Source organism: Eutrigla gurnardus (genome assembly GCF_963514095.1).
Source record: "Eutrigla gurnardus genome assembly, chromosome: 23".
NCBI lineage: Eukaryota > Metazoa > Chordata > Actinopteri > Perciformes > Triglidae > Eutrigla > Eutrigla gurnardus.
Window position 1 is genome coordinate 3,086,079 of NC_139934.1, and position 18,358 is coordinate 3,104,436.

Genomic DNA, 18,358 nt, shown 5'->3' on the forward strand with positions numbered 1-18,358 from the left:
AAAATTAAATCTATTAAAAATATTCTCCCGGGGGGACATGCCCCCGGACCCCCCCTACAAGATCACAAGCCCCCCACGATAGAATCCTGTGGGAAACACTGCTATTGGTACACAAAACTGGTAGATCGGCCCCTTAGTCATGATTGATTCTGGGCTGGACCAATTACAGCCGAGGGGCGATGCCCGACAGTGTACAAGCATTGTCACACAAAAAAATGTTTTCATTCATAGGCTTCATTGTCTTTCCATCGATACCTGGTGGGCCGGTCTCGGCTAAAAAAATGCCCGGGCCGATTTTTGGTCCCAGTCCAGCCCTGACCACAAGACCTCCCACTCGACCTCCTGGCTGTTATAAAACACATGACATAACACGTCATTAACTGGTAGAGCTGCTGACTTCTTGTCTAAACGTAAAGGAATCTTTCCTGTAAGAAATGAAGCAAAGTGGAGAGCAGGTGAGGGGTTAGTCCTCCTTCCACCAGCGGAGAATGAGACTCCTTCATTATGTTTTGGTCAACGAGGTCAGAGAACAACATGTGTCTGTCTCTCTCTTCCAAACAGTCGGTGCTTTATTCTTCTTTGTAAATATCACAATGAACCCTGAATTCTGATGTTTCACCACCTGCGTTCAGCTCACTGTCACTTTCACTGATGTGGCGTTTGTCCACGGTGCTGCAGGACTAATGGCATCCAGGGCCCACTTTTTCAGAAGGAATCCCGTTGGATTTAGGATTTCTGATTGGATTAAATATTGAAAATGGGTTTTTCAAAAGGAAAAACGGATTCTGAAATCAGATCACGTAATCCAATCTTGGTTTTGATCTGGATCAAACCTTCAGTCTGTGTTGTTCAGTTTAGTACAGTAATATAATGTAAACACAGCACACATTATTAGGCCACATTTGAATACAGTAAGGTAAAAAACAATATATAATTCCACAAAATGAATATAACAAAAATAAATGCCGATATTTTTTGTGAATGTCATTTATCACAGTCAGAGATGAACCAATCAAAAGTAGTTCCTTATTGCAGAACAACAAATAGAAATGGGGTATTTTCTATTTGGTTGTTGTACTGGATATTTAGTCTTTTTATTTGATTGTTTCCTGATTTAAATCATATTGAAAATATCCACGACATGCTTTGTTTTTTATCAAATGAAACGATGAGACAATTTTACACTTCCGTTCAGGGGCGGTTTGTTTATTACACACTACCAACGGGGAAAAGGAGGGAACTTTTTTATAACCAATTCTATCACAGCAAGTCGTTATCAGTGAAGTTTGATCTGCCAAATATGTCATATATCAATATATGTATATCTATATATGTATATCTATATGTATATGTATATCTATATCTGTATATGTATATCTATATATATCTATATATCTCTATATGTATATGTATATCTATATATCTATATATATGTACCATGGAAAAGGTTGTTGGGGGACATGTCTGTAATACATTACAATAATACTTATAATATGTTTTAATCTCATTCTGTTGGTTAATAACATTAGCATTATGATGCCTTTTATAACTAGAAAATGCATTTCCTGCAGAAAATGCGTGGAAATGCTTTAATGCTGAAGCAACACTGGAAAAAAAAGCTGAATATTTGAAGAAAATATTAAAAAAAGCTGAATATTTGAAGAGAATATTAAAAAAAAGCTGAATATGTGCAAAAGTATGAAAAAGCTGAATATTTGAAGAGAATATTAATAAAGCTGAATATGTGAAAAGTTTGAAAAAGCTGAATAGCTGAAAAGAATATTTAAAAAGCTGAATATGTGAAAAAGTATAATTAAGGTGGATGCTCAACGGCACCTCGGCAGAGCCCAGGAGGTGAACTGGCACCTCTCCATTCTTGGTCCATACAGGGACTCGAACCGGCGACCCTACGGTTCCCAGTTGAGTTGTGTGGAGAGTGCCCTAATGATGTTATCACATGTGAGCAACAGTAAAACGTTCATCACAGTCAGGCTTGCTGGGGGCAGGCTTTGGTAGCTAAGCAACCAGGGCCAGATGGAGCCCACCAATCAGAGCAGAGCAATCAACCGCAGCTGGTCCTGTGACGTGTCTGTCCTGTCTGTCTGTCTGTCTGTCTGTCTGTCTGTCTGTCTTCTTTGAAAAACTACGACTCCCACTGACTGCTCCTGTCGGCCAATCAGAGCGCAGCTGCTGTCACTTCTGAGTGAGACAGAGAGAGATAGACAGACATTTTAAAGTTTAAATGGAGTTTCTAGGTGAAAGTATGCCTGAGCAGACGATGTTTGACAAAAAAAACTACAACTCCCACTGACTGCTCCTGTCTGCTGCTCCTGTCTAGATCTCACGAGTGTTAAGGATGGACGAACCCTCGGTGCTGTGTCTGCTCCGTAAGTACCGCCGTGTCTTTGATGCAACGACATCTAATTCAACGATGCTCATCCTGTTTGACCATCCTGTTTCTATCCTGCATATAAACACCAGCCTGCTCTGTTGTTGTGTCCTTCCTCTTCAGTTCTGGCCTCGCTGCTGAGCTGCTCCACAGGCCGAGGTCAGGAAACGCTCAAAACATTGTTGATTGTCCACAAACCTGAAAATGATTCATCTCCACCCCCCGGGGGGCTGGAAGGGGAAATAAGTTCAAAGGGGACCTCAAGGGGAAATCAAAGATGGCGTCATTTCATAGACTGTAAACAAGATGTCGGGGTAGTCGTGGTCATCGTACGACGGCGTATATAAGGCTGACTGTAGAAAATAAAACAAAATAAATGGAGCTGAAAGAGGGGGGCAATATTCAGAGAAAAAAGTGGCAAATATGTGAGTTTTAAAAAGTGGCAAATTGTCTGACAGTCTGGTCTGGTCTCTGGACTAATGTGAGCTACTATCTAGACCTCTGGGGGACCACAGACCCAGGAGATGATACGATTAGCTCTGTGAAACCCATCTGGTCATTCAAAGAAAACTCTTACTCTTCCAGCCTCTCTGACGGCGAGTCCCAGCAGCTCTCAGCTGTTTGAAGGAAAGTCCTTCTCTCTGAGCTGTGAGGACGACGGGGGTCCAGCTGGATGGACTCTGTGGAGGACCACAAGACAGGAAACCAGGACTAAGTGTGATTACTGGGGGAAACCTGCTGGTTCTTCCTGCAGCCTCAGCCACATTGTCCCAGTGGACAGTGGAGTTTACTGGTGTGAGTCCGGAGACGGAGAAACCAGTAACACCATCAACATCACCGTCACTGGTAAGATCACACAATCCAAAATAAAAGTCGTCCCGCCAGAGTAAAGGTCTCGTTGTCAGCTGGACTTCTGTGTCTGTGCTGAGATGGACCGGTGATCCTGCAGAGTCCAGTCCTCCCTGTGATGGAGGGACATGAGGTCACTCTGTACTGCAGGACAAAGACGACCTCCGACCTCCCAGCTGGTTTCTACAAGGATGGCTCCCTCATCGGGACTGAGCCTACAGGTCTGTCTGTCTGTCTGTCTCTCTGTCTGTCTGCCTGTCTGTCTGTCTGCCTGTCTGTCTCTCCTACTACTACAAATTCGTGAGTATTTCTACATGGAATACAAATAACTTGTCATTCAGAGAAAAATGAAAAATGTGCATAAAATCTGTGAATGTGAAATCACGTCTGGAGGCGTCACGATGCACCGCCCACTGTTTGTAGACACGTGTTGTTGGGGCGTGAGAGGTGCAGCCAATCAGCGTTTGTGTCAGGGGGTAGTCCGCAGAAGAAGAAGAAGAAGAAGAAGAAGAGTTATCAGCTGCAGGAGTCGGAGGAGATAAGGGGGGGACGCGACGACAGCTCGCTGCTATCAAACACGTAAGTTACTTTAAACGCGGATTTATTGATTATTTATCGTGTCCGCTATGGTCGCCGCTCCTCCTGCTGGTCCTCCTGCTGGTCTTCCTGCTGGTCCTCCTGCTGGTCCTCCTGCTGGTCTTCCTGCTGGTCTCCGTCGAGACACCAAGCTAGACGTTAGTCCTTAAGAGAGAGAGTGGCGACAACGGAAGTTCAAAACGCCGGCCGATCACGTGGTCCATGTAGCCTCCAAAAGTTCCCGGAAGTGCTTGGCGGGCAATTGAAAAACACTAGGAAAACCACGACGATCGGTAAATAATGGTCAATTAATGCTTTGCGTTGCAACATGTATATTCTTGTGTTAATTGATTTGAACTCCGTTAAGTTTATCAACTTAACTTTACTGTACAGTCGTTGAAAAGTCGTAATATTTTCTCTTTTTCTTAACTTTCAGATTTGAGTGAGGAGAAAGGTGACTAACAAAGATTTGCCCATTGACTGCACATTAGGTCTGGACTCGTAACAACATTATGATAACTGTATTCTAATATGAAATCCATGGCAAATAAATTACACTTTGATTTGAATTCACTATAAATCACTATTTCTATCACTATGTGTTAACTATTCTTCCTCATCTCAAACTTACTCTACTCAGTGATGCACAATAAATCAGTCGCACAATAAATCACAGTCTTGTTTTTCCCAAAAGCACTTAATACCACAATAAATTCCTTAAAACAGTATGTAAAGAAGTGAAACAGATCAGCATGTTAAGCTGTTTGTGTCCTTTTCACTATGTAGTCCTTGACAGTCTTCACGATGGTGTGCTGTGCTGCGTGGGGATGCTCCAATCGCTCTGAGAGGGGTGTCCACATGTATGGCTTCCCCAAAGACAGGGACAGGCGAAAAGCATGGGTGGTTAAAGTTGGAAGGAGCCATTTAACCACCTACAAAGACACTACTAACAAAAAAATATGCGAGGTAATCATATTCAAACAATGCATTTGCACTTTCGCACACTTTCAAATACCACACCACTGGGAAGTTTAAGATGTTTTTAATTAAAAACAGAACAGAGAACAGGGAAAACAATGCAAAAACCAAGGGAAGTTACGTTGTAAATATAACGGGGAAGAAAAAGAAAATGACAGGAAAAAACACTTGAAGGCCATCTTGGAAACAAGACCCAAACCAAGAAGGTGAACATCGGGCAACCCAAGAACAGCTGAAGGTGCTTCAGGACAGTGCTGGACAAGGGTAGAGCTGAGCACAGAGACAACAAAAAATATTTTAGCTCCTAAAAGAAGTCCCACTTCAAATTCTCTCTTTTTCTGTGTCTGCACTCTGCCTTCCTCCTGCAACCTGGGAGGGTGCAGTCTAGTGCAGGAAATGCAAGGCAGAGGGACCTCATACAACAACCCAATCACTTTCAGTTATAGAGATTCACATTTTCTAATCATCAACAGCTTTTCCTGCTCATGGTTAATTAAGTATAATCAGCCACTGATGTGTTACACATTTTGTCAAGTTGCCTCAGGAACTGGATGTGCATGAAAAATATAACCATGCCGGTATAAACCCAGTTTGTGTTCTCACCGTCCAAAATAACAACAGTAGACACACCAGCTTTATAATATACACTATACTCCTATCAGCTTTTTGAAAAAAAAAAAAAAAATCAAGTTGCCCAATACACACACGGTAATTATATTAACACAACCAGAATCACCCCGGTTTTTTTTTATTATTATTATTTGCAAGAAAGTTTACCACCATCAGGATCGGCGGATGCAGCTCAGTTTAAATGTAATATTCAAATGTGAACTTTTTCACCCCGCACTCAAACCTATATATATATATAGCCTCAATTATATTAAATTGATGTTTATCTACAATCACACTCCCTGCACATTAAGCTGGCTATTGGTATAAATTGACAGTGTTCGATTAAGTTATATTTAGTGAACAGAATTTACATGCGTCCGCCTGTTGCATGTGTTGCTATCGTTATCCAGCGTGCTAGCTTAAACTTTTATCCGTTAATATTCTCTAATCTTCTAATCTAGACGGGGACAATCCGCCAACATATTTAATATAGCTAATTACTCATGTCAATTTAATTCCAATGAACTACTGATGTGAAAATGTCATTCTTTAAACATTTTACCTTGATCAAGTGTTGCTCCGACCGTGTGCTCCATAAGAATTACGTTGGGCGGAAGTTAGCTTTTGCTAACTTCCGGGAACTTTTGAGGGTCTCCATGCTCCGCCATTGCTGTGAAAAAAATTAACCATTGCAGTAAACGTAGGTGGCGCCACTCTCTCTCTTAAGGACTCTAGTTGTGGCGTGAGAGGTGTAGCCAATCAGCGTTTGTGTCAGGGGGTAGTCCGCAGAAGAGGAAGAAGAAGAAGAAGAGTTATCAGCTGCAGGAGTCGACTAGTTTCAGCCAGCTGCCGGTGTGGGACCGGGGATTGGACGGGTCGAGCTGTCGGTAGGAGGAGCTGAGAACGGAGGAACGGAACCGGAAGCTTTGGCAGATTTGGAGGAAAACGTTTTTGAGCGGCGTGGTTGGTGGCTTGAGAACAGTGGTTAGGAGATTTCAGATATTGCTGTTTTTGGGTTGTTTGGTCTGAGTATTGCGGGGATCTGTTTGTAGGAATACTGCCGACGGCCTGTATAGGTCCGGGAACGGTATTCCTGCACAGATCAGCGCAGGCTCAGCTGATCGATCCGTGGAGCGGGTGCTGAGGCACCGGTAAAATACTTACATCGTATACAGTCGAGGATTGCTGAAGATCAGAGTCGGCCCATGCCCACGGGAGCGGAATGGGATGGGGGTGGGGAGGGATGGAGCACAGTGAGCAAGGGTAGACACAAAAGGAAAGAGAGAGGATATAATTCCCCAGATAGTGATATGGATAATAACCCACAGGCAAAAACAATGAGACCAGAGGAAAAAAGAGATGATGGGTTTAAAGTGCTAATCAAAGCAAAAGCAAATGTTGGGTTTTCTACTGCTAGTCCCCTTAAATTGACAACTGAATTGAAAAAAGAGATAGGTGATGTAATGCATGCTTCTATTCTGCAAAATGGCATGATTTCTATCATATGCAAGTCTGCACAGCAACTAGACAAGGTGCTCAAGATAAAAAATGTGTTGGGTAAGGGAGTGGAAGTGTTCAAGCTGCGGTTAAGTTCAGGGGTTAAAGGAGTTATATACAATGTGTCATTGGAAGTGTCTGAGCAAGAGTTGTTAACTTCTCTGAAGGGGGGCAATGTCATAGCTGCAAAGCGCATGGGAAGGGGTGAGAATGGAAGAGGAACCACACCTGTCCTCCTTACCTTTAAGGATGATGTGCCTAAGAGAGTCATGTTGGGATACATGAGCTACACAGTGAGAGAGTATGAAAGACCTCCTCTACGATGCTTTAAGTGCCAGAGATATGGCCATGTGGCAGCTGTGTGCAGAGGAAAGCAAAGGTGTAGACGATGTAGCAAGGAGCATGAAGGGAAAGACTGTAATGAACCTGTGAAATGTTGTAACTGTGGGGGTGATCATCCAGCTGCCTACAGGGGGTGCCAAAGCTATGTCAAAGCAGAAAATGTGGAAAGAATAAAGAGGGAAAACAAAATATCTTATGCAGAAGCAGCCAGAAGGGTGGAGGATAACAGTGTGGTCACTCAAAGTCGAAGTGCGGCCGTTGCAAGAGAGCAAGCAAATAACAAAGTTATAAATGATGATTCCATTTTGATTAGCAAGAAAGGGCTACTGGCATTCATGGTTGAAACAATGTGGAGGGTTAAAACGGTGGCAAACAAAAAATCAGATGTGGCGCGAGAAATTGCCACTGCTGCGGAAAGACTCCTAGGGTTCAAGGGGATCAACCCAAAGGAAATATGGGAGTTGACCTCCCCTCAGAACAGTACAGATCAAATATCAAATAGAAGCCAACAACTAGGCGTATCTGATAATGACGAAGAAGAAATGAGAAGTACATATGGGGACTATGAAGGTGATTAGTATCATCTGCATTATGTTTTACTTAATGCAATGGAATGCTAGGAGTCTAATTGCAAATGGACAAGAATTTAAACATATGTTAGATGGGCTTGAAAGAAAACCAGAAATAATTTGCATTGAGGAAACTTGGTTGAAACCGAGACTTGATTTTATTATACCAGGATATAAATGTGAAAGGAAAGACAGAGAGAATACAGCAGGAGGGGGGTGTGCAACTTTCATTAGAAATGGAAGTCAATATAGAAGAATAGAAATTAATACAGTATTAGAATGTGTCATCATAGAAGTATGGACTGACAGAGGGAAAATCACCATTGTTAATTTGTATAACCCCTGCATTAATTTAGAGGATAATCATTTTCAGGAAATTGTGGACCAGATTAGCGTACCAGTGGTGTGGGTTGGGGATTTTAATGCTCACAATGAGCTGTGGGGAAGCAAGAAGAGAAATAGAAATGGGAAAATTGTAGAAGATTTCATTGATAAAAACCAGCTAGTTGTGTTAAATGATGGTCGTCCTACATGGTTCAGAACAAGTCGGGCAGTGTCTTCTTCAATAGATATTACAATTGCATCAGCAGAGTTGGCATCGGTTAGTAGGTGGGAGACAATGGATCGGTATACCGTCGGAAGTGATCATGTCCCAATCATTTGTAAATTTGGCAGATGTGTAATTGAGGAACCAGTCAATCTGTCATTGAGGCTCAATTATAAAAGGGCTAATTGGATCAAGTTTGAGGATGATGTGAATAAGAGTTTATCAATAATAGATAGTGAGAAAGGGGTAGATGAGTGGAATAGTACTTTAACCAAGGTATTATGGTCAGCTGCAGCCCAGAATATTCCTAAGAAAAAAGTTCCTGTAAGAGGAGCAATGGTTCCATGGTGGACCGAAGAATGTAGCCTTGCAGTCAGAGCTAGAAATAGAGCCTATAAAAGGTTAAGAAAACATCTACTAGAGAGCAATGCTATTGAGTATAAGAGACTCAGAGCTAAGGCTAGACGTGTCATTAAGGAGGCAAAGAAGCAAAGTTGGAGACATTTTTGTGGTAAATTAGGACCAGATACACCCATAAAAAAGGTTTGGAGTCTCGTACATAGAATGACAGGGGATGCTGTTTTAAGTTTAGACATGGACATAAAGAAAGCCATCGCAAATAAGGAAGCAGTTGTAGCAGTCTTTCTGGACATAGAAAAAGCATATGACATGCTTTGGAGGGAAGGGTTATTAATTGCACTTTATGACGTTGGAATCAGAGGGAGAATGTTTAACTGGATAAAAAACTTTTTATGCAACCGGTCAATTCAAGTGAGGATTGGAAATGAACTTTCAGATAAGTTTGAGGTGGAGAATGGAACCCCTCAAGGAAGCGTGATAAGTCCACTTCCTTTTAATATTCTGGTTAACGGCATGTTTAGTAGAGTGGGGAAAGGATTTGGTTTTTCATTATTTGCAGATGATGGGGCTGTCTGGAAGCGAGGGAGGAACCTCCCCTACCTGTTTAACCAAATTCAAGGTGCATTAGAGAAAGTGACTGAGTGGGCTAACGATTGGGGTTTTAAAATTTCTACAGATAAAACTAAATATATGGTGTTTGGAAATAAGAAAAGTATGCCGACCCAGCAAATACAACTGTATAATAATAATCTTGAAAAAGTCAAGTATTTTAAATTTTTAGGAATATGGCTGGACGAAAGGATGACAGGGAAAAAACAAGTTGAAATGGTTTCATTGAAGTGTGGGAAAATAATTAATGTCCTTAGGTGTGTGGCTGGGTCAGACTGGGGGGCTGATAGAGAATCAATGATGATGATCTACAGAGCAATGATAAGATCAGCTATTGACTATGGAAGTATGGTTTATGGATCAGCAGCTCCGTCAGTGATCAGGAAACTTGACATCGTCCAAGCAAAAGCCCTAAGAGTGTGCTGTGGAGCATTCAGAACAACTCCAATACCAGCATTACTGATAGAAATGGGGGAGATGCCGTTAGAAATCAGGAGACATAAACTTGGTTTGAGATATTTAATGAAGCTCAAAGGACAAAAAGAAATGTTACCAACAAAGAACCTTCTGAGTGAACATTGGGAGTTTATGGGAACATCAAAAAGGACTAAAACAAATCTTGCAGAAAAATTAAAATCTGTGGCACAGGAAATTGGAATTGTGGATATAAGTGTGTGTCCTCCAGTGTGTCGTCCAGCTGTGGCCTCATGGTTGGTTCCAGATCCCATTGTTGACCTAAAGCTTTTGAATAAAAGCAAATCAAGGACGTCAGAGGTTGTAGTAAAGGAGGTAAAAGTCTGGCAGCAACTAAAATGGGGAAACCACCTACAAATTTATACAGATGGGTCAAAAGATCATGAGAGTGGGAAAGTGGCAGTTGGTATCAGCATACCTGAAATCGGGTATAAAAAAGGATACAGAATATCAAACCATATGTCAGTCTTCACAGCAGAAATGGTGGCAGTTCTGTTGGCAGTAAGATGGGTTGAGGACAATAAACAGGGAAATGCAATCATATGCAGTGATTCAGCAGCAACATTAACTACAATAAAAGAAGCTAAATCCAAGTCCAGACCTGATTTAGTTGTAGAAATTTTACAATCTTTGTTTAGAATCCACAAGGCAGGGTATGAGGTGGGGTTTCTTTGGGTTCCAGCACATATGGGTGTGAAAGGGAATGAGGAGGCGGATGAGATGGCAAAGCAGGCGGTGAAGGAGGAAAGTGTGCAAATTCAGTTGCAATATGGAGCACCAGAGTATAGTGAAATAATAAACAGGTATCTAAAAGAAAAGTGGCAAAAGTCTTGGGAGAAGGAAAGGAAAGGAAGGGCATATTTTTCAGTGCAGGAAACGGTAAATAAAGACAAGTGCACTTACAGGTGCAGTAGGAAAGACTCTGTAGTAATCTCGAGATTGAGACTTGGACACTGTGGGCTGAGGAGTGGGTTGGCTCTGATTGGTAAGCATCCTGATGGCAAATGCGAGTGTGGAGATAGTGAGACAGTGAAACATGTACTACTCCAGTGCAAAATATACTCCAGTCAGAGAAGGACTCTCTTCAAGAAACTTGGAGCAGATGGGGAAACTGTTTTTAATATACGAACGCTTCTAAACCTAGATTCTTGGGTTAAAACAAAGAAATTGGTGGATTATCTACACCAAACAGGATTGTACAAAAGGATTTGATGTAGATCTTAATAACTAACTGTAGGGGCAGCAATACGCCAAAGCTGCGTCTAGTCTGCCTAACTAAAGAAGAAGACTTTGACTTTCAAGTAACTTTATTTAAACACCATTCCAACAAACCCTTAAATACTTATTCCACTGACACATACATAATCTCACAAAACACTATAAAACAACCATCATTCTAAAAATGTAAAACCAAAGAGCCACCCTCCCCCAGTGAGCACAAGACCTGCCTAACAGCCCACACAGCTTTAAAACCATCCAGGTTTTGGGTTAGTCTGAAATAAGTGTGTTCTACCCTCAGACGGGCTGCCACTAAACCCCTCAGACAGCGTACTGGGTCTGTCCAGCCTTTTTCAAGCAATTTATTTTTTCGGCTTTTCCAAATTGCTAGTTTGGCACTTGCAAAAATAAAATTGATTAAAACCAAAATTTGCCTTTTCTTGGGTGTGTATCTGGGTCCAAAGATAAAGAGGGGAACAGAGAAAACCTCTCCCAAACCCCCAACCCACTCCTGCAGCATTTTAAAAACATCTACCAATTGGGGACAGGACACCACTAGGTGGTATAAGGTCTCTGTTGCTGAGCAGAAAGGACAACCCTCCCCAGTGCTTGGGTCAAAGTGAGCTCTGTGTCTGTTCGTAGCTATCGCTCCATGTATAATCCTCCACTGGATGTCAGCCATCCGTTTCTCGACGGGAGGCTTATACAGGACCCGCCAGCTACCATTAGGGGAAAAGTCTGAGCCTAAAAACTCCATCCACTTTGACTCTCCGACACCTGCAAGAACAGAAACGTTCAGTACCTTCACACAGCTGGAGTACAGCTGTTTACTTGTACAGGAGCTGAACGTTCCCAGTGCTGGAGTTAAAAGGGTTAACAGAAGGCCTCTCTCCTCTCTTCATTCCCCCACCTCAGGTCTCACACTCAAGGGGGGGAAGACATACTCATGTCCTTGACTCCACTGGTCAGCCAAACTTCCGTCCTGTGCAAAAGTCCGGAGTGGTGCCGACAGGGATTGCCACACTCCGTTCACCAGGTTCTGCAGCACTCTGGTTGACCGTATGCCCGTCACTTCAGCCAGACTTTCAATTGATATCTTCGTCAGATGGCCCAGCTTCACTACTCCCGCCTCAATGAAAGCTGTTTTTAGGGTGGTTGAGGAGAAGACAGTATCAGACAGGAAATCATTGTTGAAGAGAGGTTCTTCAAACAGCCACATCCCAGGCCCGGGGTCAGGTGGTCGAGTAAAACTCAGAGTCCTCCAGGCATCGATGACAGAGCTGTAAAACGGTGTGAGACCAGTAAGACTGCACAACGGGGACTTCATCAAGAAAAGTTGTCTGTCGTAGCCGAGCCGCCCGGCCCTCCAGAGCAGCAACCGGGCCACAGCAGACCAGCAGAGAGAACCGCTATACAGCAGCCGCTGAGCTGCCTGCAGTCTAAACGCAGCAATCCTGGAGGCGATGTCTATGAGGCCCTGCCCCCCCTCTGCCACAGGAAGGTACAGGACCGACGCTCGCACCCAGTGATGACCCGACCAGAAAAACTCTACGAGGACCCTCTGCAGTTGCTTCAAAAGTCCTTGCGGGGGGGTTAACACTTGTAGCCTGTGCCACAGGGATGAGGCAACCAGGTTATTAACAATCAGAACTCTTCCCCTGTAGGACAGCTGGGGTAGCAACCATTTCCATTTAGACAACTTGGCTTGCACCTTCCCCAGCACTCCCTCCCAGTTCTGCGCCTCTATCTCTTTACTTCCCAGATACACACCCAGGACCTTTAGGCCTCTTTTTCCCCACCTAAGGTTTCCAGGAAGAGTGGGTGTGTCCCCTGCCCTCCACTGACCAACCAAAACAGCCTCACTCTTCTCCCAGTTAACCCTGGCTGAAGCAGCTTTCTCATATAAATTGAGACCATCTTCTAACTCCTGGATGTCTTCCTGACCCTGGACAAGGACATTTATATCGTCAGCATATGCTGATATGACCACAGGGGGGCTGTGAACCAGTTCAGGCAAAACCAGGCCTCTCAGTCGGCTCCTAAGCCTACACAAAAGCGGCTCTATGGCCATACTGTACAATTGGCCTGATATAGGGCAGCCCTGCCTGATCCCTCTTTTAACTGAAACAGGCCTGCTCAACCCTCCCCCAACCTTAACAACACAACATGCATCACTGTACAACAGCTTCACCCAGGACAAAAAGTGCTCCCCAACACCAAAAGCCTGCAGTGTGGCAAAAAGGAAAGAGTGATCCACACGATCGAACGCCTTCTCCTGGTCGATAGAAATTATACCCACATTAATGTTGTAATGTTTGCAAACTTCAAAAATGTCTCTCATTAAAAACAAATTGTCCTGTATTGATCTACCAGGAACACAATACGACTGATCAGAACCAATAAATAATTCCATGTAGGACTTCAGTCTGTTAGCTAAAACTTTTGATAAAATCTTGTAGTCCGTGCATAAGAGAGCTACAGGCCTCCAGTTCTTTAACAGGGTCAGATCCCCTTTCTTGGGTAACAGAGAGATCACAGCACGCCTACAGGATGCTGGAAGAGTTCCTCTCTCGAAAGACTCCTTAAAGACGTCCAGCAGGTCGTGACCAAGAAAGCTCCAAAAGTGTTTGAAAAAGTCTGCAGGTAGGCCGTCCATGCCTGGAGCCTTTCCTGAAGCCATTTGTGTCACTGCAGAGGTCAGCTCCTCCAAAGAGATGTCAGAGCTCAGGGTGTCCCGTTCTCCTGAACCCAGCTGTGGAAAACCTTGAAGAAGTTCATTAGTGGCATCGACATCACATACTTCTGCCCTGAACAGGTCTGAGTAGAAAGACACTGCATGCCTCCTCATCTCAGCAGGGTCAGAGGTCAAATTCCCATCAGGCAGGCGGAGACACACCATCTGCTTCCTTTGGCCCACAGACCTCTCCAAGTTGAAGAAAAAGGAGGTTGGTGCATCTATGTCCCTTAGAGAGGTGAACCGTGCTCGGACCAGAGCTCCTTTAGCTTTCTCTTGAAGAAAAGAGTTCAGCTGCTGCTTTTTGAGGAGTAACTGTTCAGTATTTTCAGCAGACATACTCTCTAGCTCTCTGATTTCGGACTCTAGTTGCTCCAAAGCCCCTCTAATATTTGCAGTGGAGTAGGACGTATACTGCTGACAGAACGCCCTAATTTGACCCTTTCCAACCTCCCACCACTGACTCAAGGAGGGAAAGGACTCCTTCTTGGATCTCCAATTAGCCCAAAACAATTGGAAGTTTGTACAGAAATTAAAATCATGTAAAAGTTTAATGTTAAAATGCCAGAAGGACCTAGGTTTCCCAGTAGGAGATAAAACCAAATCTACTAAAATCAAATGATGGTCTGTAAAACCAACAGGGAGGATTTGACAGTTAGCTGCACGAGTTATAAAGGAAGCGGACACGTAGATTCTGTCTAACCTGGCTGCACTAATCCTACCATCGGATATTTTCACCCAGGTGAACTGTTTAGCTGAAGGATGTTTCATCCTCCACACATCAACTAAACTAGCCTCCTTTAGAAGCTGAGACAGAAAGGAGGACGACTGAGGGTGGGGCTCCTGTCCTGTCCGGTCTAAAGTGACGTCAGTGCAACAGTTCCAATCCCCCCCTATTATAAAACACTCCCCCTGATCACAGCCATCTAAGCTGTCTCTTAATAATTTAAACACAGCCAACCGTTCAGGACCATGATTGGGTGCATACATATTAATAAACGTAAAGGTAAAACTTTCTATTTCCGCCTTGACCATCAGAACTCTGCCTGCTATAATCTCTGTTCTGGATAGAATATTCACATTTAGTGAGGGAGAGAATAGAACAGCAACTCCAGCACTGAGATTAGAGCCATGGCTGAGTACATACTGACCCCCCCACCATATCCCCCAGTCTGTCTCATTCAGGCTATCACTGTGCGTTTCCTGTAAAAAAATGACATCTAACTTTTTCTGTTTAGTAACCTCTGACACTAAGGCTCTTTTCTGCGTACTTCTCCCCCCGTTAATATTTAAAGAGGCAACCTTTAAGGACTGCATAGTAGAAGAGTACAAGAGAGACAACAGAACAGACAAATAGACACAGCAGAGAGGAAACACCCAGTGTTGTATGATCATGTTATCTTTTCCTGGAGTTTTTAATTTTCCTTTTTCTTTTGGTCCCTTTAAGACCTTTTTTCAGAGTGGTGATATGTTTTCTCAGACGGTAACGTCTCTTCTCACTCAGCAGGTCTATCCCTACAACCTTCTGAAGAGTGCTCACCGTCTGAATAAACTTTTTAATATCAGGGAAATAGTCACTTATTTCCACTGACCTGCCAAAAGAATCGTCGAGGAACTCATTTACCTCTTTAAGAGAATACAGGTCTGTGATCTGAGAGACACTGTCTGCTACAGACACACTGTCAGAGTCAATCTCCTCATCTGAGTCCATTCCCATCACCTGACTGTTGTCTGAAAACGTCTGCAGCTCAGTCTGGTGCCCAGCACCTGCAGCCTGCAGCTCCTGCTCCATAAAAACAGCCTCCCCCTGTCCTGATGTACCTGCCTCCCCCTGTCCTGATGTACCTGCCTCCCCCTGTCCTGATGTACCTGCCTCCCCCTGTCCTGATGTACCTGCTTCCCCCTGTCCTGATGTACCTGCCTCCCCCTGTCCTGATGTACCTGCCTCCCCCTGTCCTGATGTACCTGCCTCCCCCTGTCCTGATGTACCTGCCTCCCCCTGTCCTACTTCACTAGCCTCCACTGGCTCTGTTGTGCTCACCTCCCCAGATGTACTAGGCCCAGCCTGTTCAGCCCTACTCACCTTATTCCAATTACTTTCCTTCTCTACACTCACAACATTTACACTCTCCTGCCCTGCTTCCTCTCTCGAGACACCTGGCTGTGCGTCAGCCGCGGAGGCTCCGCGCGCGGAGCCAGTTGCCGCTGCCGCAAGCGCAGGCGCCGCGGCCGCAAGCGCAAGCGCAGGCGGCCGCCGCCGCAAGCGCAGGCGCTGCGGCCCCGCCGCCGCCAGCCCCAGCGGGTCCCGCCGCCGCCAGCCCCAGCGGGTCCCGCCGCGCGCTGTCTGTGCGGACAAGCAATGCGTTTATGGCCCACATCACCACATTCAAAACATTTCATGCTCCCTGAACTCGCGTACACCATGTAAAACGTCTCCTCGTGTCGGACACGGAAGGACACATCCAGTGTCTGAGTTGACGAGTCCAAAAACATAAATACTTGTCTCCGCAGAGACTGAACATGCTTCAATTTGTCATCCTTGCATCCCAAAGCAACAGTGCGAAACCCACTGGCAAACTTACCGAACCGCTTCAGCTCTCGTTCCAGCGCTTCATTCGGGATGAAAGGAGGAACGACGGACACGGTTATCCGCGTAGAGGACACCGCCAGTGGGGAAATCGGAAACAACTCCTCATCTAACGTTAACCCACTCTCGATGAGTTCACTGACACAGCTCTGGTCTTTTAAAAACACCACGAGGGCTTTATTCATGCGGGAGGCATATAGGATGTTTCCGTGGCCTATCTGCTCTCCCACAGCCAGCAACACCTGCTCCACGGTGGAGCTGTGTGGTGGAACCAGCCTCACTCCCTGTCTCAGTGACACAGGTGGCGTCTCAGAGGACGCCATCCTCGCCACGAGGCACGGAAATCACACAAAAACAACACTAAACGGATTTTATACAATAAACTAACTAATATGACAAACAATAATCATACAATAAGAAACAGTAAGAAAAAAAACGTATAGTTTTGAAAGATCTTTCTTGCTCTTCACCAACAAACCTCCACCACAGAAGAAGAAGAAGAAGAAGAAGAACACGGAAGAAGAAGAGTTATCAGCTGCAGGAGTCAGAGGAGATAACGGGGGGACGCGACGACAGCTCGCTCCTATCAAACACGTAAGTGACTTTAAATGCGGATTTATTGATTATTTATCCTGCTGGTCCTCCTGCTGGTCTTCCTGCTGGTCTTACTGCTGGTCCTCCTGCTGGTCCTCCTGCTGGTCTTACTGCTGGTCCTCCTGCTGGTCTTCCTGCTGGTCCTCCTGCTGGTCCTCCTGCTGGTCTTCCTGCTGGTCTCCGTCGAGACACCAAGCTAGACGTTTAGTCGTTAAATGTCAAACTAAGAAACTTTCTCTTCGGTTTGTTTCGTCGAGGTTAGTTAAAATAATTTAGCTGCGAAGTTCCGGCGTCAGTAAAAGAAGTCCAGGCGACTTTTTAATAATTGCGCAACAGGTTTCTCCTCTTCTTCTTCTTCGTGTGGAAGGTGTGTGAGAGGAAGAGCTGAGAGTGAAAGACTGTTCTTTACATTTTTTTCGTTGTTTGTCATTTGGGCTTTAATGGCCTTTTGGTTGTGGGTACATTAGTTAATTGTTTTGTGTTTTGGTGAGTTTTATTTCATTTCACGGTAGTTTTGTGGGGTTTTCCAGCCCGGCCTTTGTCCGGTTGGAGGGCCACGCAGACGCCGGTATGGCGGCTGGTGGCTTCTCCAGGCTGTCGCGGAGGCACGGCATCAAGACTGGTGCCGGGTCTCCGTGCAGCGTGGAGGAGGTGGCGCTGGCTGTGGGGGAGATCGTCGGGCACAGCTCAGTGAAATCTGCGGCCCGCGTGAATAAGGCGGTGGTTCTGATTTTAGACAAGGTGGAGCAGGTGAACACGCTGGTGGAGACGGGGATAACGGTGAACGGGCTGTTTGAGCCGCTGCTGCCGCTGACGCAGCCGGCGACTCGGATCACACTTTCAAACGTACCTCCGTTTATTAGCGACGAGTTTCTGATCAAAGAGTTGTCTCGCCACGGAAGAGTCATCTCCCCGATTAAGAAAATGCTGTCGGGGTGTAAGTCGCCTCTGCTGAGACACGTCGTGTCTCATCGCAGACAGCTCTTCATGATACTGAACAATAAAACGGAGGAGTTCAGTTACCGATTCATTGTGCGTGTAGACGACTTCGATTATACACTGTTCGTCACCTCTTCTCTAGCTAAGTGTTTCGGCTGTGGTGAGGAGGGACATTTGGTCAGAGCCTGCCCGAACCGGGCCGAGCCGGCGTCGCAACGGCTGCGGCCGGGGGGACGCCGGCTGCCGCCGAGCGGCCCGGTGGCACGGGGCAAGGCGGTTCGGGGGCTGAGCGGCAGCTGGTTTTACTGATCATTCTTTGGTTTTGTGTCGGGTTGTTGTCAAAAATATTTTACCTAAGAGTGCATACTGGCATTTTAATTCAGCTTTAACTTTTGATAAAGGTTTTAGAGAGGCTTTTAGTTATTTCTGGAATTCTTTTAGACAAAGGAAAGCTGAGTTTAAATGTCTTAGGCAGTGGTGGGAT

At 44.9% G+C, this 18,358-nt stretch overlaps 3 protein-coding genes across 12 annotated transcripts in view; 1 reads left to right on the top strand and 2 right to left on the bottom strand.

Annotated features, from left to right (window-relative positions):
- Nucleotides 1–18,358, bottom strand: part of LOC311008608 (uncharacterized protein) — a 248,212-nt gene that overhangs the window by 138,748 nt on the left and 91,106 nt on the right. The window lies entirely within an intron of this gene.
- Nucleotides 1–18,358, bottom strand: part of LOC311008672 (protein NLRC3-like) — a 47,308-nt gene that overhangs the window by 18,881 nt on the left and 10,069 nt on the right. The gene's annotated exons all lie outside the window — the stretch shown is intronic.
- LOC311008662 (programmed cell death 1 ligand 1-like) overlaps nt 16,996–18,358 on the top strand; it is a 106,783-nt gene continuing 105,420 nt past the window's right edge. For both annotated transcript variants that reach the window (XM_084002466.1, XM_084002469.1), the window contains exon 1: nt 16,996–17,245. The gene's annotated coding sequence lies outside the window, so the exon portion shown is untranslated. The remainder of the gene's footprint in view (nt 17,246–18,358) is intronic.